Source organism: Rhinoderma darwinii, unplaced genomic scaffold (assembly GCF_050947455.1).
Source record: "Rhinoderma darwinii isolate aRhiDar2 unplaced genomic scaffold, aRhiDar2.hap1 Scaffold_466, whole genome shotgun sequence".
Lineage (NCBI taxonomy): Eukaryota > Metazoa > Chordata > Amphibia > Anura > Rhinodermatidae > Rhinoderma > Rhinoderma darwinii.
The window spans coordinates 72,812-97,528 of record NW_027464011.1 but is presented as its reverse complement, the minus strand read 5'-3'; the positions used below and the strand labels follow the sequence as shown (position 1 = coordinate 97,528).

Sequence of the window (24,717 nt, the reverse complement as noted above, 5' to 3'; positions counted from 1 at the left end):
ACCCAATCTCCTGGTTGCAAGGAGTGGGTTCCTGCAAGAGAGTTAGGATCTGGAATAGAAGACAGTGTCAATTTGTGCACTCTTTCGAGTCGTTTATGTAAGGCCATCAGATATTGTGTCATCTTATCATAATTACTCTGCAATTGTTGGGGAAAATATAAACCAGTCTTTGGAGGACACCCAAAAAGAATCTCAAAAGGGGAGAGTTGATCCTTTCCCCTTGGGGTGCTTCTTACGGAAAACAGGGCCATAGGCAAGCATTTCGTCCATGGCAAGGAAGTCTCATCCATGGCTTTCTGAATTTTCAATTTCAATGTTCCATTTAACCTTTCTACTTTGCCGCTACTCTGCGGATGGTATGGGGTATGAAATGCTTGCTCTATTCCTAGGCTTTTTAAGATCTTCCCCAGTAACTCCTGAGTAAAATGTGTTCCTCTATCGCTTTCTATGGTCTCTGGGACACCATACCTGCATACTATTTCATTTAGTAGCTTATCTGCTGTGCTAGCAGCATTTGCTTTTGATACTGGAAAGGCTTCAGGCCATCCTGAAAACAAATCAATACAGACTAGAACATATTTATATGGCCCCACCTGAGGTAGCTGTATGTAATCCACCTGCAGTCTCTGAAAGGGGTAGTAGGACTTGGGTGTGTGTTTTGCTGGTGTTTTTACTACCTTTCCTGGGTTGTGCTGTGCACAGATCATGCAGCTTTGTACATATTTTGCTGCAGCATGCTGGAATCCCGGGGCGTGCCAGGTTCTAAGTACTAATTGACTCATGGCTCCTTTAGAGCAGTGTGTCAGGCCATGCGCCAGGGCACACATCATGGGAAACAAGCTTTGCGGCAGGCATACATTACCCTTTACACGCCATAGCCCTCCTTCACCTTTAACAGCCCCCACCTCCTGCCACAGTTTATGCTCCGGGGTCGGTGCTTGGGTTTGGAGAGCACATAGCAATTCCTCCGTGACAGGGGCCACCTGTTGGACCGTGAGCACGGGGAGGGTAGCAGCGGCGGCTACTTTTGCTGCTTGGTCGGCCAGTGCATTGCCTTCTGACTGGCTATCACCATTGTGGGTGTGCGCTTGTACCTTTATTATTGCTACCTTTGTAGGCAGTTGTAGGGACTCTAACAGTGCTTTCACTGCGTCTGCATTTTTTATAGCTTTACCAGCTGAGGTTAGGAAACCTCTAGTTCTCCATATAGTTCCAAAGTCATGAGCTACTCCAAAAGCGTACCTGGAGTCTGTATATATATTCACACACAACCCTTTGCCCAACTTACACGCTTCAGTGAGTGCTCTTAGTTCCGCCTCCTGTGCAGAGCTACTGGAGGGTAGGGACTGTTGTGTGACTGGCTTACCATTGTGGACTACCGCATACCCGGTGAGAAAATGTCCTTTGTCTTCACTCCAGTATCGTGATCCATCTACAAAATACTCAGCATCAGGGTTAGTGAGTGCAACATCAAATACATTAGACATGCCTTTTGCTTCTATCTCATCTAAACTTTGACAGTCATGTTCATCACTATCTTTATCACTATCCCCCTTTTGATCCAAATTCAGCGGAAGTAGGGTAGCTGGATTTAGGACCACACAACGTTTTATGGTAATGTTTGGGGAGAGAAGAGTGAGCTCAATCTTTGTGAGTCGTGCAACAGACAAATGCTTGGTTTATGCAGTGCTCATGAGCTCATGTACGGCGTGGGGTACCTGTTTCCTGAGCGCATATTTCAACAGAGACAACACAAAAGCAAATATTGCAATAGACAAGTGGTGGAGTGTTTGGGGGACCACTTATCCAGCAGCTCTTTCATTGTACGGGTGACAATATCAGGCGAATGTGCTGTGCCCCGGGGAAGCGCCGTCCAGAACAATCTGGAGGCAGAGGGACAGAGAAAAATACACACTTATCAGTTTCCTTCACAATAAATTAGCAAGGTCATTTATGCAGACCGTGCGAGTTGTATTTAATTTGAGGAAAAGAGAGCAGCAATTTACGTCCTTCTAACATTCTCACACACTGCTCCCCCCCCCTGTGTTTCATAACTTCCTTCATTTTTTTTTTTTTTTGTAGAACTAGAAGCCCCAGCAAGCCAAAATGCTGAAAGGCAACTAAGTCTCTGCTATATTTCTAAGAGCTAACTTTAATTATTTAAACCTTATAGATAAGGTAAGTTAAAACGTCAGTCTATTTACACAATCTTGTACTTCAATTCAATGTTCTAGGACTTTTTACACAATATTTTTACATATAATAATGATTTAAAGTTCAATTAATTCAGCTCTCAATCTGGATTGAGAAAAACATCTCACATCAAACAGTACACAATTTCATTTGCTCCTCAGACTAGTCTGCGACACACACACTGTATACACGGACACACACACTGTATACATGTCTACATCATACTTCTCATCATAATCCACATTACTCACTACAATATACCTAGCTGTATTAGTCTTACAGTCACTCTTATCAAAATCTATGTTAATCTAATAATTCTGCTTTTGCTATCAGTTCATTGTCTTTTTACCAGCCAGCATTCTGTTTGATGAAAGTTTTTCATCTTGAACTATATAAACAACTTCCTTTTGACATTCCTGATCATTTTAACATTCTGTCAGAACCTTCTACCGCCTCCTATGATTGCCAATGCATTTAACATACCATTACTTCCTATCTTCATTTGTTAAAACATTCTTTTACAGTTTTTGACCACTTCCTCACCTTTCTTCAAGCGTTCCACACAAACCCACTCCCATCATTTTAAACATCCTTTTGCAATCTTTCACAGCATTTTTTTCCTTTCAAACCTTCTACTATATTGCAGGCTGATATCCATGCCATCGGATCACACCGGTGGGCAGTCTTACTATCTCCTGACCCCATTTCCTAGGGATCACAGTTCCTTTCCTCAAAAAGAACTGACCTTGTGAGGACCTTACTGTCCTTCACGTTCCAGTGGTTTACCACTTATATATATACTCCTTATATATATACAATCTCCTACGCTGGGAGATTATTCCAAGCCCTTTTACTCAGGGACTTTGTGAGGACCTTACTGTCCTTCACTTTCTAGTGGTTTACCTCATATATACATTCCCTTATATATATGCAATCTCCTACGCTGGGAGATTATTCCAAGCCCTTTTACTCAGGGACTTTATATCAACTGGGCCGCAGTTGAGTTATTTACCACTTCAATATCACTGTTGCTAGTAGTAAGACTACAAATCCTAACACCATGCCTTCTGTACAATCTATATCAACAAATCTCATACCATTCACACAGGAGTGGGTCTCATTCATAGGTATTTGGGTAAGAGCGTTTCTGGGACAGTGTGGTAATTATACTATTACAACACCTTTTTTAGCTGGAGGTTGGAAGTTATACTACTTCAGAAACTTTGGTTCCTAGGTTGTTATTTTACAACGAGGAGAATGTTCCCGGGCTAGAAGGAATTTTCCAGTATTGGCCGCTATTGACGTAGTGGAGGCAGTTATCAGAGGGAACGACGGGGAATGCCCCGAGGCTATCAGGTCTTTCCATCCACCAGTCAATTCATGGGGCGTCCTCAATACTGTATTATTACCTTCTTTTTACTATTCATACTTGTTTCTCTAATTTGGGTTTGACAGAGTACTTGACTGTAATGTATATTGGGACTATAACAGCCTTTCACAATTATTTCCCCTAACTTTTGTCCCACAGAATCTGTCTGAGCATGCAGATTAATAATGTATTTTTAAAATTAAGCCTTCTACTGACCCTCTCGATTCCACATGTACACAACAAACACACACACTGCAGGAATTAGGTGTTAAATGCAGGTTTCTTGATACCAAAACACAACTCTAGGATAGTGTGCTGCCCATCCAAGATGGCCACAGCCGGGTGTATGAACTATCCCAACCTCACACTGCGCAACTGTACAAATGTTATACAAGTTTATCAACGCTCATACAATCATACCAGACCAACTCAACAAAGGACCTGACTCTTAGTGGAATCTCTGTGCGGGGACACAATTACCCAGAGTCTTACCGGATATTCTGGCAGAGTATTTGAAACAGGTATTGTAACAAAAAGTAGTTACTTACCGCGCGGTTTTGGTTTCAATGACTCTTCCAGATGTTCCGGACTAGCAGACGCTAGGAAACGTTCCTCCGAGAGATCCCGGGTTTTCGGCACCATTTAAACTGTCAAGGAAGCCCCCTTCAGGTAGACTGTGTTTGTCAGAAGCAAAATGGACTTCCCTTCTTTGTTGAGTGGTTTTCAAATTAGTGTCGGCCTTGAGAAATATATATGGGCCCTCTGTACATCAAATCAGGCACAGCAGTCATGATTGTCTGTCAGAATATCTCTCTGATTTTACTGGCAAGTATAACACATATATATATGACAAAACCACAATTACTCAGCAAGATGTGGTCAAGCTGTTCGTGAAATGTACAGATAAAGGCGGGGTCTGTCTAAGATGTCTGACCACCCAAGATAAGCTAAGCAGAGAAATGTTACACAAGTCACGCAATGTGCGATAAACATCGTCCTGACACGTAGGCATAAAAAGATATTACACATAGAATAATATGAAAATTAAATAATTGTTCATCCTTCCTTATTAGTGTGAATGTTATTAATGAAAAAAGAAGAAATCAGAAACAAAATCCTGCAGATCAAATCATGTTTGTGGCATGTGTAAGGTATCAGCAAAAAGGTTGACCACGTCGCCATCGAGGAAGGGGGAGGACGCCCCACTATCCTGGCTGAGTAACTCCTCCGTCAAATCGGCCAGCACTTCGAAAGAGTTGGTATCTCTTTTATCTGGAGGGCTAAGCAGTCTCTGGGCACAAGGCAGGGAGCTAAGACTAGCACCGCTAAGGGTAGGGAGGTCAGGCTCCGTTTTCATCCTCTTGGGTCGACTGCGGACAGTCTCCCAGAGGTCCTCCTCTCCTTCGGTATTTGGGGCCAAGAGTGAGGGTAAAGCTTCAAATGCGGCAGAAAAAGAAGGGTTCATACTCACATTGTCCATAGTGTCCGGGATGACAGTGCCACTGCCCTCTTGGTCATCAGACTGCATTGGGGAAAGGCAGTCCTCTAAGCCCTCCGTAGCTGCGACAATCTTCTGTGCCGTGCGAGCCTCGACCCCCTGGGGGGAGGCATCAGCGGGCACTTCCAGCTCAGGGATATGTCCTGGAGAAGCCAGAACTTGTGCAGCAGCGCCCTCTAGTGGGTGAACAGCAGCCGGTGTTAGCTGGAGTTCAGCAGCAGGTGTTGATGTAGCAGAGTTGAAACTGCGTAATATAAGTTTCTGTAGGTTAGGTGCCTGTGCTGGCTTCTGAGGTGGATTTGAAAACAGCGAGGGCAATTCGGACAGTGCCTGGGCCATTGGTAGCTCTTTTGCGGCCGGCTCCGAATCCTCCACAGCAAGGGAAGTCTCCAGGAAGATGGGTCCGCGGCCTGTACGAGCCGCATCCGCATAACTTCGGCTTGTCATTAAGCCTTTCGGACAATTTCTTACCAGGTGTTCTCTGGAGCCGCACAGGTCACAGGAGCGAGGCTGAGAGCAACGTCCAGCGTCGTGGCCCATAGTGCCGCAGTTGCGGCAGCATCGTCCGGTCGGGCAGGCGTCTTGGGTGTGGCCGAACTTGAAGCACTGTCGGCAATATCTTGGCTGTCCTGGGTATACTAGGTATCCTCGGTTACCACCCAGAGAGAAGTAAGAAGGCGGGTGGCTCACTCCTCCGATGCCATCCGAGTCTGGACGGAAACGCACCCAGAAGCGTAGTTTTCCGTTTGGGATCCCAAAGCAGTTCTTCAGCTTGATTCCTCCTCTTACGCTGGTGCAGTATCTCTGGAGGAAAGCCACCACATGAGACAGCTCCGTGAACGGGTTGAAGAGGTGCAGGGTCACCGGCTTTTCATCCATCAGGAACAGCGGCAGAAGGGTGAAGTCTCTCATCTCTGGCTGCGTGTTCAGCTCTTTGCAGCGTTCAAAAACGCTGAGGCATTCATTTTGTGTCTCAAAAGAGACATCAAAAAGCCCTTGAGAAGTGTTATCCTGCAAGCAGTAGATCTCCTGTGCTCTCAAGTTCAGCATCCTGAAAAGGACGTTCTGAACAAATGTGCCAAGCTCATATCTTCTATTGCTCTCTGGCTTCACCAGGAAACGAATGGTGTTCCTCACTCCTTGAGGCTCCATCCCTTCAGCAAGTTGATCCACTTCTGATCTTAGCCAAAAGGCCGAGAAGCGATAACCCGAACGGGCCGCGCGTTGCCCGAGCCTGCCCGATACTGCTGTTCAGCCCTTGCAGCGATTCAGCCTACTTCTAGGCAATTCCATGGGGCCCTGCAGGCTCACACACTCACAGCTACACGGGAGGTGAATAAAGGCCGGAGAGGAAGCCAGACAGAATTTCCTTCTTTTGCTTGCACCACAATGCAGTGCTGAAAGAGGAGGAATCTACATAAAAACGCCTTCCTGGCAACGCCCAAATGCCCTGCTGCCATGCAGATAAACACTGGCAGCGGCAGCAAGTGCATGCCCACAGCCACCCCTTGTTCCTTCACACCTTGTATCAGCTGTAATCCAGTCCAGTCCAGTGCTGCCTGCTGAGCAGCACTGACCAACACTGCCTGGGCCCAGGCTTTTATCTCTGAGGCCCCATTATGATGTCAGAAAGCTGGCTCTGGCTCCTCAGGGCTCCACTATGACACGTGCAAAGTTCCGTCTGAACTTTATATAAGACGGTGCGGCTCAGTCAGTCACTCAGTGTTGCCTGAGAGGGCAACACTGCAACAGCCGGCCGCCAGGCTGTCTTTTTTTGCACAGCTAGTTGCCTCCAGGAGGCCACAAGAGGGAGACAAGGGACTGCAAAATGGAAAATAAGCATCCACCAACTTTACAGACAACTTCTCCTTGCTCCTACAACCTCCATCCTTGCACAGTTTGTTATTCTTCTAGGTAACATAGTAACAAATCCAAATTGCTGCTCTCTTTGTAGGCAAGCAAGGCTTTGTTGCAACTGCAATTCTTACTCCTTCTTGAAATGTAGGGATGACAGTACATTCCATCACATCCATCTAGTGTACACAGGTAGGTCCATTGTGGCGGGCGGGCGGGCGGGCGGGCGGCTTTAATGGCTGTTTGCTGTTCCCCTACTCCACTCCACTATTTGACTGTGGTGCTGCATCAATCAGTGGCTGGCTCAGGTGCAGCTCTTTAACTTACCTAAAAGGGAGGGCGGAGAGAAGACAAGGAAGGTGAATGAGCTGATCCAATGTGAAATGCCGGAAACACAGACACACAGACGACACAAAACAAGAGGTGGCAATGTATTCATTAATTGCATTTAATCAATTAGCTCATTATCACTCATGCATTGTCCAACAGGTGTTGAAATAATGGGATTAAAAGGGGAGATCCCTTCAGAAAGACAGAAACAATGGCAAACACAAAAAACACTTTTGGAATCTGATTTTAGTCAACACATAAGGAAAGGGTGCACCGGTCCTGGAAATACTGCAATACCAGGTCAATGCGTGGAGTGGACAGAGCAAGCTCTATTTCCATCTCCCTGTTCTAAAAATCCATTTAATATATGGTCCCCAGATAGGGGACGTATCAGATATTAAACTGATAAGAACAGATTTTTTTGAGTTGACTACCCCAACAAAGGAGGTAACCGTTTATTTAAAATTTTGAACAAATTTACAATAAATCAATACATTTCAACAAAAATTTACATAAATTTACAATCATGGTTTTTAATACAGATAAATACAAATTGTCAAATAAAAACAATTTATAAAAGGGCACTTGGTGGCATCATATTATGGAACTCCATTCACTTAAAAACCATTTTCTACATAAAACAGGAGAGAGTTTTTTATCTAAAAGAAAATATTTGTACATTTCATTAAGACAAATGGCTAAAACATCTTCCACAGCTAAAACTTCATGCTTAAATAATAAAATGTTTCTGGCCGCCCACAGAGCTGCTTTTACGCAGTTGGTGATCTTCCATGCCATCATTTTTCGAGTCTGTGTTGGGCATTCCAGGCATCCATATAAAACGCCATCACTTGTGTATCTCCGAAGTCCTGTAATCTTCTGTACCAAGGGGAGGATTCTTGTCCATATCAATTGCGCGTAAAAACATTCCCAGAAAAGGTGGTAGACTGTCTCGTCATCTCTACATCCTCCCCTTGGACACGCAGCCGAGTTGGTCAGTCCCCTTCGATGCTGGAATGCCCGGCATGGAAGACACTCGTGGGCACAGCTCCAGGCCAGATCTTTCTGTGGGTTAAAAAGATATTTAGCGTTCACCATCTTCCATATTTCTTTGCATTTTTGTTCATTAAAATTACTGATGGGAGCTACTAAAACATTTTCTTTTATCTTTTTTAAAATTCCTTTACTATTTTTTACTTCGTTAATATTTTTGTCTTTTAAGTTAAAAAGGTTTACAATTTTTTCTAAAATCTTATACTGGCCAGAAAGGTTAAAAGCATACGGGGAGCTTAAAACCGTGGAGAACCAACCGTTCCTCCTCATAAAATAACCTGTGTTAAAACGTATAAAATATGACCAGTAATGTTCCTTAAAAACTGCATTAAGACATAAAGTAAAAAATTTTATTAAAAGGAATGCTTTTATATCGGGGAAATCTTTCCCCCCCATTGGTTTGGGTAATATTACCTTCTCTCTCCTGAGCTTTTCCATCCTGGAGTTCCATAAAAATGTGAAACATGCTTTAATTATTTTTTTCAATAAAATCTCAGGGGGAGGGAATACCATACTTAAATATAATAAAACAGGTAAAATCACCATTTTTGTAATTAAAACCTTTCCCTCCATTGTTAACTTTCTCATGTTCCACATGCAAATTTTCTGATTGACTTTTTGTGCCACCAAGTCCCAACTGGTAAAACCATTATTTGACTCATTGAAGGAGACTCCTAAAATTTGTACAGACTCTGACACAGGGACTGGAATGTCCATTAAAACCATTTTGCCGATATTTAAGATGTTACTTTTATTAAAATTTACTAAACAACCGGAGGAGCAACAGAATTGGTAAATCTGTTTAAAGGATTTCTGTAATGACAGGGTGTCCCTGCAAAGGACCGCGGCATCGTCCATGTACCCCACCACTTTAGCCTCTAGTCCCCCCCCGCCTGGCAGGGGGACTCCGCTTATCTGCTTATCCTTTCTTAACCTGCAGAGTAGAGGCTCGATCGCACAAATAAAAAGTAGTGGGGACAAGGGACACCCCTGCTTCACTCTACACTGGCGGATTCACTTGTTGAGAAGGATCTGGGTGTACTTGTAAATCATAAACTCAATAACAGCATGCAGTGTCAATCAGCTGCTTCAAAGGCCAGCAGGATATTGTCGTGTATTAAAAGAGGCATGGACTCGCGGGACAGGGATGTAATAATGCCACTTTACAAAGCATTAGTGAGGCCTCATCTAGAATATGCAGTCCAGTTCTGGGCTCCAGTTCATAGAAAGGATGCCCTGGAGTTGGAAAAAATACAAAGAAGAGCAACGAAGCTAATAAGGGGCATGGAGAATTTAAGTTATGAGGAAAGATTGAAAGAATTAAACCTATTTAGCCTTGAAAAAAGACGACTAAGGGGGGACATGATTAACTTGTATAAATATATTAATGGCACATACAAAAAATATGGTGAAATCCTGTTCCTTGTAAAACCCCCTCAAAAAACAAGGGGGCACTCCCTCCGTCTGGAGAAAAAAAGGTTCAAGCTGCAGAGGCGACAAGGCTTCTTTACAGTGAGAACTGTGAATTTATGGAATAGCCTACCGCAGGAGCTGGTCACAGCAGGGACAGTAGATGGCTTTAAAAAAGGGTTAGATAATTTCCTAGAACAAAAAAATATTAGCTCCTATGTGTAGAAATTTTTCCTTCCCTTTTCCCTTCCCTTGGTTGAACTTGATGGACATGTGTCTTTTTTCAGCCGTACTAACTATGTAACTATGTAACTATGTAACTCCGGAATTTAAAAGGACATCCTGTGTCTTAAAACCCTTTACTAAAATTTTGCTAGTACAATTTTCATAAAAGGCCTTCAGAGACTGTAAAAAACCTTCCGGTATACCCATCTTTTCTAAAACCTTAAAAAGATAAAAATGTGACACTCTATCGAAGGCTTTCTCAAAATCTATAGATAAAATTGCCATTTTACCTCCTCTCTCTTTCGTGTCACTGATCACATCTTTTAAAAGGTTTAAATTATCCCATATACTCCTCCCGGGTATCCCACAGACCTGATTGGAGTGTATGATCTGGCCTATCACTGCTTTTAATCTGTTCGCACATATCTTTGCCATTATTTTATAGTCACAGTTTAGTAAAGTGATAGGCCTCCAATTTCTAATGTCTGTTTTGTCCCCCTTTTTGTAAAGCAGGGACACCTCGCCTTTCTTCCAGGACCCCGGGAGGGCTTTTGTTCTAAAAACTTGGGTAAAAAGAGGGTGGAGATCCTCTTTTAAAATACCATAAAATATGACATAAAATTCTATGGGTATACCATCAGGACCAGGGACTTTACCTGTTTTAAAACTCTTTGTAGTTTCTAAAATCTCCTGTTCCGTAATATCCTGTAATAAAAACACTTGGGAAGCAGGATTTAAAACAGCATCCACCTCCTTCAATGAGTCGTTCATAAAATCAACATCAACATGTTTTGTATTAAAAAGATCCGCATAAAAACCGTGCACCTTTTTTAAAATGTTTTGGGTATTTGTTTCCCCATCTATCTCATTTAACAGGGTATGCTTATCATTTATTTTCTTGTAGAAGTACCTGGAGCAGGTCTCGTTTTCTTCAAGATGTTTCACCTTAGAGCGAAAGATTATCTCCTTTCCCCTCTGCTCCAGGCACTGGGAGATTTCTTTTTTAATTTCGGTGATCTCTTTCTCCACCTGCATACCCTGTTCTCTGAACTTGTATTGGGTCTGCAGACGGGTATTTAAATTAGCATAAAATTCAGATTTTTCTTTTGCTTTCTTCATCCCAGCTTTAATAAAAAAATCTCTTATCTTTATTTTCATTTTTTCCCACCAGGAAACAATTAGCATATTGGGATGTCTTACCCGTCTGCAGCCCTTATAAAAGGTGATAAAATCGGATAAAATTTGCGGATCCTCTAAAAGGGATACGTTTAATTTCCAGGCTTTCTTCGGAGTTCTCCTTTGATCGTTCAAATTAACTTTAAAATATAAAAGTTTATGGTCAGAAAACACGTTAGAATTAAGATCACATTTAAAAGGCAGTATTTGATAAGAGCAAAAAATAAAATCAATCCTGGAGCTGCAGTTTACATTGCTCCAGGTGACGCCGTCCTCTTCCGGTAGATCCCTATTGCATTTTTTAAAAACATCAGTAAGTTTAAAATCCACTGTAATATCTTTTAAAATAGACGGGGTTTTATCATAGTTTCGACTTACTGAATTAGAGAACCGGCGTTCCCCCTTTAAAATACAATTAAAATCACCAGCTAAAATAAGTGGTTCTGAATCATTGATAAAAAGGGGTAAAATTTCTAGCATTTTTGCTCTTTCTTTTTTGTCTGTAGAACCATAAAAGTTTAAAAACTGCCATCTAACACCGTTTATAAAAGCTTTGACCATTAAAATTCTGCCTGGTAAAATTTCATAAAAACTATCAATTAAAACGTTCCCTTTGAATAAAATGGCGACACCTGCGGCTTTTGATTCATTGGACCCGGACCACACTGAAGGTCCGAGTCTCCAGTCTTCCTCATATTTTTTATAATTCATGCGGTGAGGTATGCAGCATTCCTGTAGGAAAAACACTGAGGCGGTAAAAACAGAAAGGTAGTTGAAAAGGGCAGCTCTTCTTGTCTGTGAGTGCACGCTTCTTACATTAAGGGAAAGACCACATAACTCAGCCATGAGGAAAAGGGAGAGAGACAGTCTATTTTTATCTTACCCGAGGAGGCCTCAGCAGTCCTCCGCGTCGCCAGACACCCCACTCGAGCTCTCATCATCATATTTCCTCGAGTCAAATGTACGCATCGATGAGGTTTGAGAGGAAGACCCGTCACTCAGCTGACCCCCCATACCTAAGGCGCTTCTTGAAAATGGGTCCCAGACGGACTCAACGGGTAAGATTCGGCAATCTTTGGCAGCGTCCTCCCCTTCTATAGGGGCAGGAATCGCGCTTCTGGACGTCTCAGGGACCACGCTTACCTCGGAGGCAGCTGTCCCTATATCCCCCAACTGTCTGGAAGGGGGGGGACCTTCAGTTGTCGCTTCCGGGGGCACGTCAACTGGTTTCCCTGCCTTCAACCTGGCAGGTACTCCCATCGGCACCCCCGCTGCCACCTCCGAGTACGCCCTACGTCTCTTAGTGAGCGCTGCCGCTCCGCCCGGGACCTCTGCCTCAGGTACAGGCTGACCCAGCATCTCTTGCAGGCCAGTAGGATCAGCTTCATCCGAACTATCCTGCGCCCCAGTCTCCTGGGGGGGCTCTTTCGTCCGCTGATCACTGGCTCTGCGTTTTTGTCGCCTCTGCTCTTTAGGGTCACCTGTTTGGGGGGGTCTGCTGGAGGTATCCATTTCGTCTTGCTCACCTCCTTGGGGTTCCTCTCCTTGTACGGGGGTGATCTGGCCTGCGGGCCGCTCGGGACGCCTTGGCCGGTCCTCAGGTTGTTCCAACTCCTTAGATCTGTGGGGACAAGTAGCATAGAGGTGACCAACTCGGCTGCAAAAACGGCACCTTTTCCCCAGAGGGCAAGTTTTGGTCTCGTGCTCAGAGCTGCCGCAGTTCCTACAGGTGCTGTCACAAGACTCCTTGGTGTGACCGTACTTTTGGCACTTCCTACAGAATGGAGGCATCCCTGAAAAATAAAAGTCTCCGGCCATATCACCTATTTTAAAACGTGCTGGCGGCAACATTATCCCTCCTGTAAAATTGGCATCTTTATAACATGTTACATTGAATCTCCACTTTGAGGTCCATACACCAACCTCATTCATGACTTTGCCAATACATTTCACAGTTTTAAAATAAGGGAATAAAAAGGACATCACTTCTTTTAAGTCGGCAAAAGGGCAGTACATCTTTATAACTATCATTTTAGTGATGTCCATAACGTGCTCATAAAAATCAACACCGTCCAGTCTCGGGTCATTTTTTACCGTATAAGCCGCCAGCAGATCTCGGAATACTCCATTCTGTATGAAAGTAACGTCGTATGTCCTCCTTCTTGGGTAATCCTGCACCGCCAAAATTTCTCGCTTCTGGATGTTGAAGATACCAACAAGTACGGTCTCCACCACAAATTTTAAGCCGCAGGTCGTCGCCTTCTCCTCCGATAGCACTACACGAATTGTGTTTTTAATCCGGGCATAAGCCGGTATCTCACATGGATCCTCGTCCATGGTGAGTAAGGTTTTTTTTAGGAATCGTTACGCTACTCCTTAGTAGGCGCAACTTTGGGCGCAACTCCCCTTTTCAGCCAAAGCCTACACGGGGGTATGTGGATCGCAACCCGTTGCTCAGGACTAAGCCTCTCTCCCAAATAGCAGCACGGGGGTGAAGTCCAGGCGAACCTGGACGATCCCCCGAGGCCGAGAGAGAGGGTACCTGAGCACCTCCTAACCAAGACCAGGCAGCACTGACTACAAGTAATCAGCACTACACTTGATCTCAGCCAGAAGGCCGAGAAGCGATAACCCGAACGGGCCGCGCGTTGCCCGGGCCTGCCCGATACTGCTGTTCAGCCCTTGCAGTGATTCAGCCTACTTCTAGGCAATTCCATGGGGCCCTGCAGGCTCACACACTCACAGCTACACGGGAGGTGAATAAAGGCAGGAGAGGAAGCCAGACAGGATTTGCTTCTTTTGCTTGCACCACAATGCAGTGCTGAAAGAGGAGGAATCTACATAAAAACGCCTTCCTGGCAACGCCCAAATGCCCTGCTGCCATGCAGATAAACACTGGCAGCGGCAGCAAGTGCATGCCCACAGCCACCCCTTGTTCCTTCACACCTTGTATCAGCTGTAATCCAGTCCAGTCCAGTGCTGCCTGCTGAGCAGCACTGACCAACACTGCCTGGGCCCAGGCTTTTATCTCTGAGGCCCCATTATGATGTCAGAAAGCTGGCTCTGGCTCCTCAGGGCTCCACTATGACACGTGCAAAGTTCCGTCTGAACTTTATATAAGACGGTGCGGCTCAGTCAGTCACTCAGTGTTGCCTGAGAGGGCAACACTGCAACAGCCGGCCGCCAGGCTGTCTTTTTTTGCACAGCTAGTTGCCTCCAGGAGGCCACAAGAGGGAGACAAGGGACTGCAAAATGGAAAATAAGCATCCACCAACTTTACAGACAACTTCTCCTTGCTCCTACAACCTCCATCCTTGCACAGTTTGTTATTCTTCTAGGTAACATAGTAACAAATCCAAATTGCTGCTCTCTTTGTAGGCAAGCAAGGCTTTGTTGCAACTGCAATTCTTGCTCCTTCTTGAAATGTAGGGATGACAGTACATTCCATCACATCCATCTAGTGTACACAGGTAGGTCCATTGTGGCGGGCGGGCGGGCGGGCGGGCGGGCGGCTTTAATGGCTGTTTGCTGTTCCCCTACTCCACTCCACTATTTGACTGTGGTGCTGCATCAATCAGTGGCTGGCTCAGGTGCAGCTCTTTAACTTACCTAAAAGGGAGGGCGGAGAGAAGACAAGGAAGGTGAATGAGCTGATCCAATGTGAAATGCCGGAAACACAGACACACAGACGACACAAAACAAGAGGTGGCAATGTATTCATTAATTGCATTTAATCAATTAGCTCATTATCACTCATGCATTGTCCAACAGGTGTTGAAATAATGGGATTAAAAGGGGAGATCCCTTCAGAAAGACAGAAACAATGGCAAACACAAAAAACACTTTTGGAATCTGATTTTAGTCAACACATAAGGAAAGGGTGCACCGGTCCTGGAAATACTGCAATACCAGGTCAATGCGTGGAGTGGACAGAGCAAGCTCTATTTCCATCTCCCTGTTCTAAAAATCCATTTAATATATGGTCCCCAGATAGGGGACGTATCAGATATTAAACTGATAAGAACAGATTTTTTTTTTTTTTTTTTTTTATTAAATCCTCAGATGGGATATTCAACGGTCCAAAACTACCATTAGAACATCAGTAACAGTTATAGGGCACTGTTTCCCATCATCATGTGGACTTTCTTTATTTCCAACAAATAATACACATAAATAAACATAAAATAGCTATTAGGAACAATTTACTACATCTATCCACTTTCTCACTTTCCACACTCCTTCAGCATCTTCTCCTCTTCTCCTTTTATCCCACAAAAAACAAACATATAATTTTCCTAACACCATTCTTACACTGTCTTTTACAGGAAATTCTTTTCTTTTAAATACATACACATTTCTAACATCCCATAATACTTATTTTATACATGCAAGCAGCAACCACAACACTCTCTCTTTTTCTCCATTACACGCACACAAACCAAACATAAACATTTCAAAAGATAACAAACTTACCCCAGTCAACTCTTTACATAACGGTCCCATTCTCTTTATCACTTCTCTTGCATACTGGCAATTCCAAAACAAATGAACAATACTCTCTTTTCCATTACAGCCAGACCTCGGGCACGCATCACTCCTGACCAAACCTCGATTCCTCTGGAACTCTCTAACCGGTAGTACTCCGTGAAGGCTTTGCCAGACTAACTCTCTCTGTTTATTCGTTAAGCCATCCATTCTTACTTTCTTCCATACTTTACTTACATCTCTTCCTCTCACCATATTTATACTACACTCAGTCTCTCTACATTCAATCATCCTATACACTAGACTCTTATTTCGCAACATTCTGACATCCACATCCCGTAATTCATATTTACCAAGGAACTTGTACATCCATACATACCACACAGGAATGACGAAGGAAACAGGACGACGCAAATCTCGCACACACCACTTCATTCGAATCAAATAGGTACCAAATAAATATCTACACATATATGCGTACTTTCCATCTGATCTAACTACTCTCAATAGAAAGATAACCAAATTTACCCCAAAATAAATTTCTACATTTGGAAACCCAAGACCTCCCTTATCTATACTTTTCACTAAAATTTCTCTTTTAGCCCTCTCCATTTTGGATCCCCATAAAAAAACAAACAAAATTCTATTTAGACTCCTAAGACCCATATAGCTTGGTGGAAAGACTATGGCAATAAACAAAAAGATCGGTAAAATAATGCTTTTGATTACTAAGATTTTCCCAAAGAAGGATAAACTCCTCATTTTCCAAAAATTTAACTTGTTTTCAACTTTTTTCTTAGCATCTTCCCAACATTCCGCACCATCCAATCTTTCATTGAACTTTACACCCAAAACCTTAATTGGTCCATTCACTACATTCACTCCTATATCCCTCCTCAAAACGCCTTTTCCAAAATTTTTACATTCGCTCTTGTCCCAATTCACACGAAAAGCAGACACGCTACAAAAGAAGGACACTAGCAATTTCACTCGTCTCACTGAACACTCAGAATCACACCAAACACAAACATCATCCATATAACCACTTACTTTCCATTCTTTCCCTCCTCCACCTGGCACATGTACACCACGAATAACTTTGTCCTTTCTTATCATACACAACAAAGGTTCAATTGAACAAATAAAAACAATCGCAGACAACGGACATCCTTGACGCACGCCTGACAACACATTCACTTTCCTTCCTACATGCCCATTCAATAACACCCGACTATATATCCCTTTATATAGGCTTCTAATACGCCAGACAAACTCAACTGGAAACCCCATTCTAACTAAAACCTTAAATAAATAACTATGAGATAACCTGTCATAGGCTTTTTCAAAGTCTAAACTTAATAAAAAGACATCATTTTTCCTCTCCATAGAGTCCCATAAACAATCTCTCAGCATACACACATTCTCATGCAATCTTCTTCCAGGCACTGCACAACACTGTTCTTCCCCAATCACACTCTCTATCACATCACGCATCCTATTCGCGATCACCTTTGCATAAATTTTATAATCACAATTGAGCAACGTTATTGGACGCCAATTCTTCAAATCTTTCAAATCCCCTTTTTTTGGTATCAATACAATTACTCCTGCACGCATACTCTCAACCATTTCTTCATTCGTCCACATATATTTACATACTTCGAAGAAATCACGCCCTATCACATCCCACATACGTCTATAAAATTCTATTGGTAATCCGTCTTCACCAGGCGTTTTATTTACCGCCATACTATTTATTACCTTCCATAATTCTTCTATCACCAACTCTTTCATGACACCTTGTTTTTCTACATCACTCAACTTACCATCCAAAACTTTTAGCACATCACTTTCCATATCTTCATCTCTCCACTTATTTGCATACAAATCCTCATAAAAACTCGCAACTTCTTCACTTACTCCATCACCGCTCACCTCATTGCCATCTCTTCCAACCAACACATTCATACTTTGTCTTTTACTAAAGACTTTTTTGAAAAAAAACCTGCTACACTTCTCATCAAACTCCATTTTATCTAATTTTGCCCTATAAATAATACTTTTTCCTCTATCATTCAAATATTCATTAATCTCTCTTCTTACACACAAGATATCTTCATTCACTTCCGCACCGCTCTCTCTCAATTTATACAATAAATTCAGACGTGCATTTAGTCTCACATACTTCTCTCTTTTAACTGCAGCAGTTTTATACCCAAGATTCCTAAAAAATATTTTTGTTTTCCATTTAACCCAATCCCACCATTTACCTATATTATTGAAAGTTCCTTTTTGTCTACACCAACTCTCATACTTTCTAGCATACTCCTTTCTCACATCTTCACTTTCCATCAAATTAACATTTAATTTCCATAAACCACGCCCAGACACATTGTTTACATCCACATCTACTTCACATATAACCAATTCATGGTCAGAAAATACCACTTGCTGTTGACTGTAACTTAAAGGAACTAAGTTCCGAGAAATAAAACAATAATCTAAACAACTATGTATTCTACCTCTATCTGCATGATAGGTATTCAACCTGGGATCGATTTTGCATAATTTCTGCATGTCCGATAAATGAAAATCATTAATTATTTCTAATAATACTTTCCCTGAAATATCGACAGTACTTTTACTAATATCACAGTTCATGTCTCCAACTAATATTACCGGTAGCCCTCCTGGAACGAAAAACTTAATTTTATCAAACAAATTTTTTCTTTCAACTTTGTCCGTTGACGCATAAACATTAATGATACAAAACCTAACATTTTTATAGCTAAAAAAGGCCAAGATACACCTCCCCTCCTCTATAACTGTATAACTAATAAGAGACACTTCTTTTCCCTTAACTAAAATTCCCAGCCCATCATTTTTATTTGATACACTCCATGACCAAATTGAACTTCCATGCACCCATTCATCACTACTAATTGCTTCATTCAAACCACATTCTTGCAAACAATATATGACTGCATTTTCTTGTGCAAGAAACTCTAATATGGCAGTTCGTCTATTCTTAGTTTTAAACACTCTCACATTTTGTGAAGCGATTTTGACTCCCATATTGCCAAAAAACTTTTAGCTCATGGAGAACACTGAAAAAACAGAACAAAGGAAAAACATTATCTATAAAGTTCCACCACCATCCACAACGTCCGCAATGTCTTCCTCCAGCGTTTGCAACGAAGAGCCGGCTTGCGGGGTTTGGTTTTCACCCTCCTCACTACGTCTTTTCTTGAAAACCCTCCTCTGCACGCACAATGCTTGGCCATCTTCGTCTGATTCATCCCCACCACCCTCCCTTTGACTCTTTACCGTCTCTATGCTTGATGGGAACTCATGAATATTCGTTGGATCTGATTCATGCACCGCCTCCCCTGCCTCTTCAAACAGCTCCTCAAAGTGCCTCATCAGGGGTAAGAAAGGGTGGGGCCCACCTGGTTGCAAAATCTGTGGCTCACTTACTTTCAGCTTCTGTGCTCCGCCCGAGTCTTTCACCACACTAGCATAAGACTTTACCTGTTGCATTTGTCTTTGCTTTCTTTGCTCCTCCTGTCTCTGCTGTGCTGCTTTGGTTTTTTCCTCATTTGCAGCCCTTTGAGCATCTGCTACAGGACAAAACTTGTACATGTGGTCAGTCCCCCCACACGCATCACAGGATTTTGGGGTGGGGCACTCACCTGCAGTGTGGCCTTCTTGTTTGCAATTTCTGCAACACACTGATTTATCACAGAAGACCTGTGTGTGACCAAAGGAAAAACATTTCCTGCAATACCTTGGCTGTCCTGGATAACTTAGAAAACCACGGTGCCCTGCGACAGAGAAACTTGACGGTGGGTGTTGAAAACCCCCAACACAGTTTAAGTCACGTTTCAGCTTGACTTGAAATCTGTACTTACAGTTAAAAATCCCTAGGATGTTGGTCTGTGCAACTCCTCCTTTCACATACTCACAGTACTTGAGCAGGAAATCCACCAGCAGATCAATCTTGGTGTAAGGGTTATACACATGTACAAGCAAGTTAATTTCATTGAATCCAAACAATGGTGTAACTTTAACTCCTTGCATCATGGGATCTTCAGTGTTGTTTCTCAGCCACTCATATACATTAAGGCAAGTAAAATCCTCATGGAACGTGACATCGTACGCACCTGTTTTTGGAAAGTCTTGTACAGCATAGATGTCTTGCCTTTCTGCTCCAGCCTTTTTTTCGATAAGATCTGCAACCACAAATTTCACGTTGTTCTTGTTGGCTTCTCTCGGGGGCACTTCAATCCGGATGGTATTCTTGATGGCAGCCATTCTTCACAATAAACCTGTCGGTACAAAACCACAGCAAAAAAAGTTTCCCGTAAACGGAAACGGAAACGGAGGATCGCTCCAAACTCGCACCTCCAGCCCAAACCAGGCAATAAACCTGATCTGAGCCAAAAGGCCGAGAAGCGATAACCCGAACGGGCCGCGCGTTGCCCGGGCCTGCCCGATACTGCTGTTCAGCCCTTGCAGTGATTCAGCCTACTTCTAGGCAATTCCATGGGGCCCTGCAGGCTCACACACTCACAGCTACACGGGAGGTGAATAAAGGCCGGAGAGGAAGCCAGACAGGATTTGCTTCTTTTGCTTGCACCACAATGCAGTGCTGAAAGAGGAGGAATCTACATAAAAACGCCTTCCTGGCAACGCCCAAATGCCCTGCTGCCATGCAGATAAACACTGGCAGCGGCAGCAAGTGCATGCCCACAGCCACCCCTTGTTCCTTCACACCTTGTATCAGCTGTAATCCAGTCCAGTCCAGTGCTGCCTGCTGAGCACCACTGACCAACACTGCCTGGGCCCAGGCTTTTATCTCTGAGGCCCCATTATGATGTCAGAAAGCTGGCTCTGGCTCCTCAGGGCTCCACTTTGACACGTGCAAAGTTCCGTCTGAACTTTATATAAGACGGTGCGGCTCAGTCAGTCACTCAGTGTTGCCTGAGAGGGCAACACTGCAACAGCCGGCCGCCAGGCTGTCTTTTTTTGCACAGCTAGTTGCCTCCAGGAGGCCACAAGAGGGAAACAAGGGACTGCAAAATGGAAAATAAGCATCCACCAACTTTACAGACAACTTCTCCTTGCTCCTACAACCTCCATCCTTGCACAGTTTGTTATTCTTCTAGGTAACATAGTAACAAATCCAAATTGCTGCTCTCTTTGTAGGCAAGCAAGGCTTTGTTGCAACTGCAATTCTTACTCCTTCTTGAAATGTAGGGACGACAGTACATTCCATCACATCCATCTAGTGTACACAGGTAGGTCCATTGTGGCGGGCGGGCGGCTTTAATGGCTGTTTGCTGTTCCCCTACTCCACTCCACTATTTGACTGTGGTGCTGCATCAATCAGTGGCTGGCTCAGGTGCAGCTCTTTAACTTACCTAAAAGGGAGGGCGGAGAGAAGACAAGGAAGGTGAATGAGCTGTTCCAATGTGAAATGCCGGAAACACAGACACACAGACGACACAAAACAAGAGGTGGCAATGTATTCATTAATTGCATTTAATCAATTAGCTCATTATCACTCATGCATTGTCCAACAGGTGTTGAAATAATGGGATTAAAAGGGGAGATCCCTTCAGAAAGACAGAAACAATGGCAAACACAAAAAACACTTTTGGAATCTGATTTTAGTCAACACATAAGGAAAGGGTGCACCGGTCCTGGAAATACTGCAATACCAGGTCAATGCGTGGAGTGGACAGAGCAAGCTCTATTTCCATCTCCCTGTTCTAAAAATCCATTTAATATATGGTCCCCAGATAGGGGACGTATCAGATATTAAACTGATAAGAACAGATTTTTTGAGTTGACTACCCCAACAAAGGAGGTAACCGTTTATTTAAAATTTTCGACAAAAAAAGGATTTACAAGTTTTTACATTTTTACAATAAATCAATAAATACACAGGGTTTACAACAATGGTATAATAATAAATACAAGTTATCAGATAAAATCACATAACTTATAAAAGGGCACTTGGTGGCATCAAATTATGGAACTCCATTCACTAAAAAACCATTTTCTACATAAAACAGGAGAGAGTTTTTTATCTAAAAGAAAATACTTGTGCATCTCACTTAAACAAATGGCTAAAACATCATCCACAGTTAAAACGTCATGTTTAAATAAAAGAATGTTTCTGGCCGCCCACAGAGCTGCTTTGACGCAGTTAGTGATCTTCCATGCCATCATTTTTCGGGTCTGTGTTGGGCATTCCAGACATCCATAAAAAACGCCATCGCTAGTAAATCTCTGTAGTCCTGTAATCTTCTGTGCCAAGGGGAGGATTCTTGACCACACCAATTGCGCGTAGTAGCACTGCCAGAAAAGGTGGTAGACTGTCTCATCATCTCTGCAACCTCCCCTTGGACACGCAGCCGAGTTGGTCAGTCCCCTTCGATGCTGGAATGCCCGGCATGGAAGACACTCGTGGGCACAACTCCAGGCCAGATCTTTCTGAGGATTAAAAAGATAATTAATATTTACCATTCTCCATATTTGTTTGCACTTTTGTTCACTAAAATTACTAATGGGGGCTACTAAAACATTTTCTTTTATCTTTTTTAAAACACTTTTACTATTTTGCACTTCTTCAATTCTCTTGCCTTTCAAGTTAAAAAGGTTCACAATTTTCTCTAAAATCTTGTACTGGTCAGGGAGGTTAAAAGCATACGGGGAGCTTAAAACCGTGGAGAACCATCCGTTCCTCCTCATAAAATACCCGGTGTTAAAACGGATAAAATATGACCAGTAGTGATCCTTAAAAGCAGCGTTAAGACATGCAGTAAAAAATTTGATTAAAAGAAAGGTCTTTATGTCAGGGAAATCCTTACCACCCATTAGTTTTGGCATCATCACCTTCTCTCTCCTGAGTTTTTCCATTTTGGAGTTCCATAAAAATGTAAAACAAGCTTTATTTATTTTTTTTAATAAAATATCAGGGGGAGGGAAAACCATACTCAAATATAATAAAATCGGTAAAATCACCATTTTGGTAATTAAAACTTTTCCCTCCATGGTCAGCTTTCTCAAATTCCACATACAAATGTTTTTATTAACTTTTTGTGCCACCAAGTCCCAACTGTTAAAACCATTGTTTAACTCATTGAAGGAGACCCCTAAAATCTGCACAGTCTCTGACACAGGGACTGGAATGTCCTGTAAAATCATATTGCCAATGTTTAAAATGTTACTTTTATTAAAATTGACTTTAAAACCGGAGGAGCAACAAAACTTATAGATCTGTCTTAAAGTTGTTTGTAGTGATAGGGTGTCCCTACACAGTACCGCGACATCATCCATGTACCCCACTACCTTTGCCTCTAGTCCCCCCCCGCCCGGCAGGGGGACTCCACGTATCTGTTTGCTTTTCCTCAAGGTGCACAGTAGAGGCTCAATTGCACAAATAAAAAGTAGTGGGGACAAGGGACACCCCTGCTTCACTCCGGAATTTAAAAGGACATCCTGTGTTTTAAAACCTTTGACTAAAATCTTGCTAGTGCAGTTGTCATAAAAGGCCTTCAGAGACTGTATAAAACCTTCCGGTATACCCATTTTCTCTAAAACCTTAAAAAGATAAAAGTGTGACACTCTGTCAAAGGCTTTCTCAAAGTCGATTGTTAAAACTGCCATTTTGCCTTTCCTCTCCTTTGTGTCATTAATAACATCTTTTAAAAGGTTCAGGTTATCCCATATGCTCCTCCCGGGTATCCCACAGACCTGGTTGGAGTGAATTATTTTGTTTACAACTGCTTTTAATCTATTTGCACAAATTTTAGCCATTATCTTGTAGTCGCAATTTAGCAGTGTAATTGGTCTCCAGTTTTTAATGTCGGTTTTGTCCCCCTTTTTGTACAGCAGGGACACCTCACCTTTCTTCCAGGACCCCGGGAGGGCTTTTGTTCTAAAAACTTGTGTAAAAAGAGAGTGGAGATCTTCCTTTAAAACACCGTAAAATAGAACATAAAACTCTATGGGTATACCATCAGGACCAGGGACTTTACCTGTTTTAAAACTCTTGTTAGTTTCTAAAATTTCTTGTACTGAAATCTCCTGTAATAAAAAGTTTTGGGAGACAGGATCTAAAACAGCATCAACCTCCTTCAATGAGTCATTCATAAAAGCATTGTCAATGTTTTTAACATTAAAAAGATCCGCATAAAACCCATGTACCTTTTTTAAAATATTTTGGGTATTTGTTTCACCTTCAATATTATCCAACAGGGTATGCTTATCATTGATTTTCTTAAAAAAATACCTGGAGCAGGTCTCGTTCTCCTCAAGATGTTTTACCTTACAGCGAAAGATTATTTCCTTTCCCCTCTGCTCCAGGCACTGGGAGATCTCTTTTTTAATCTCAATGATCTCCTTGTCCACCAGCATACCCTGTTCTCTGAATTTATATTGGGTCTGCAGACGGGTATTTAAATTTGCATAAAATTTGCATTTCTCTTTTGCTTTTCTCATCCCAATCTTAATAAAAAAATCTCTTATTTTAACTTTCATTTTTTCCCACCAGGTGACGATGGGCATATTGGGATGTCTTACCCGTCTGCAGCCTTTGTAAAAGGTAATAAAATCAGCTAAAATTTGCGGATCTTCTAAAAGGGATACGTTTAATTTCCAGGCTTTTTTCGGAGTTCTTCTTTCGTTATCACATTTCACTTTAAAATACAATAACTTATGGTCAGAAAAGACGTTTGGGTTAATATCACATTTAAAAGGCAGTATTTGGTAAGAGCAGAAGATAAAATCAATCCTGGAGCTGCAGGTCACGTTGCTCCAGGTAACGCCGGCCTCTTCACATAAATCCCTGTTACATTTTTTAAAAACATCGGTGAGTTTAAAATCAGTAACAATATCTTTTAAAATTGACGAGGTCTTGTCGTAGTTCCTGCTTACTGAATTAGAGAACCGGCGTTCCCCCTTTAAAATACAATTAAAATCACCCGCTAAAACAAGTGGTTCTGAATCATTAATAAAAAGGGGTAAAATCTCTAGCATTCTAGCTCTTTCATTTCTCTCAGGAGAACCATAAAAGTTTAAAAACTGCCATTTAATACCGTCTATAAAAGCTTTG

At 42.5% G+C, this 24,717-nt stretch overlaps 3 non-coding genes across 3 annotated transcripts; all 3 read right to left on the bottom strand.

The window, feature by feature from the left end:
- Positions 1–7,507: 7,507 nt before the first annotated feature.
- Positions 7,508–7,695, bottom strand: LOC142718399 (U2 spliceosomal RNA). Its single transcript, XR_012872520.1, has one exon. It is a non-coding gene; the product is annotated as a U2 spliceosomal RNA (small nuclear RNA).
- A 7,288-nt stretch (positions 7,696–14,983) lies between these two features.
- LOC142718407 (U2 spliceosomal RNA) lies at positions 14,984–15,177 on the bottom strand. The gene has a single exon (XR_012872526.1). It is a non-coding gene; the product is annotated as a U2 spliceosomal RNA (small nuclear RNA).
- Positions 15,178–21,282: 6,105 nt separating this feature from the next.
- Positions 21,283–21,469, bottom strand: LOC142718398 (U2 spliceosomal RNA). Its single transcript, XR_012872519.1, has one exon. It is a non-coding gene; the product is annotated as a U2 spliceosomal RNA (small nuclear RNA).
- Positions 21,470–24,717: the final 3,248 nt, after the last annotated feature.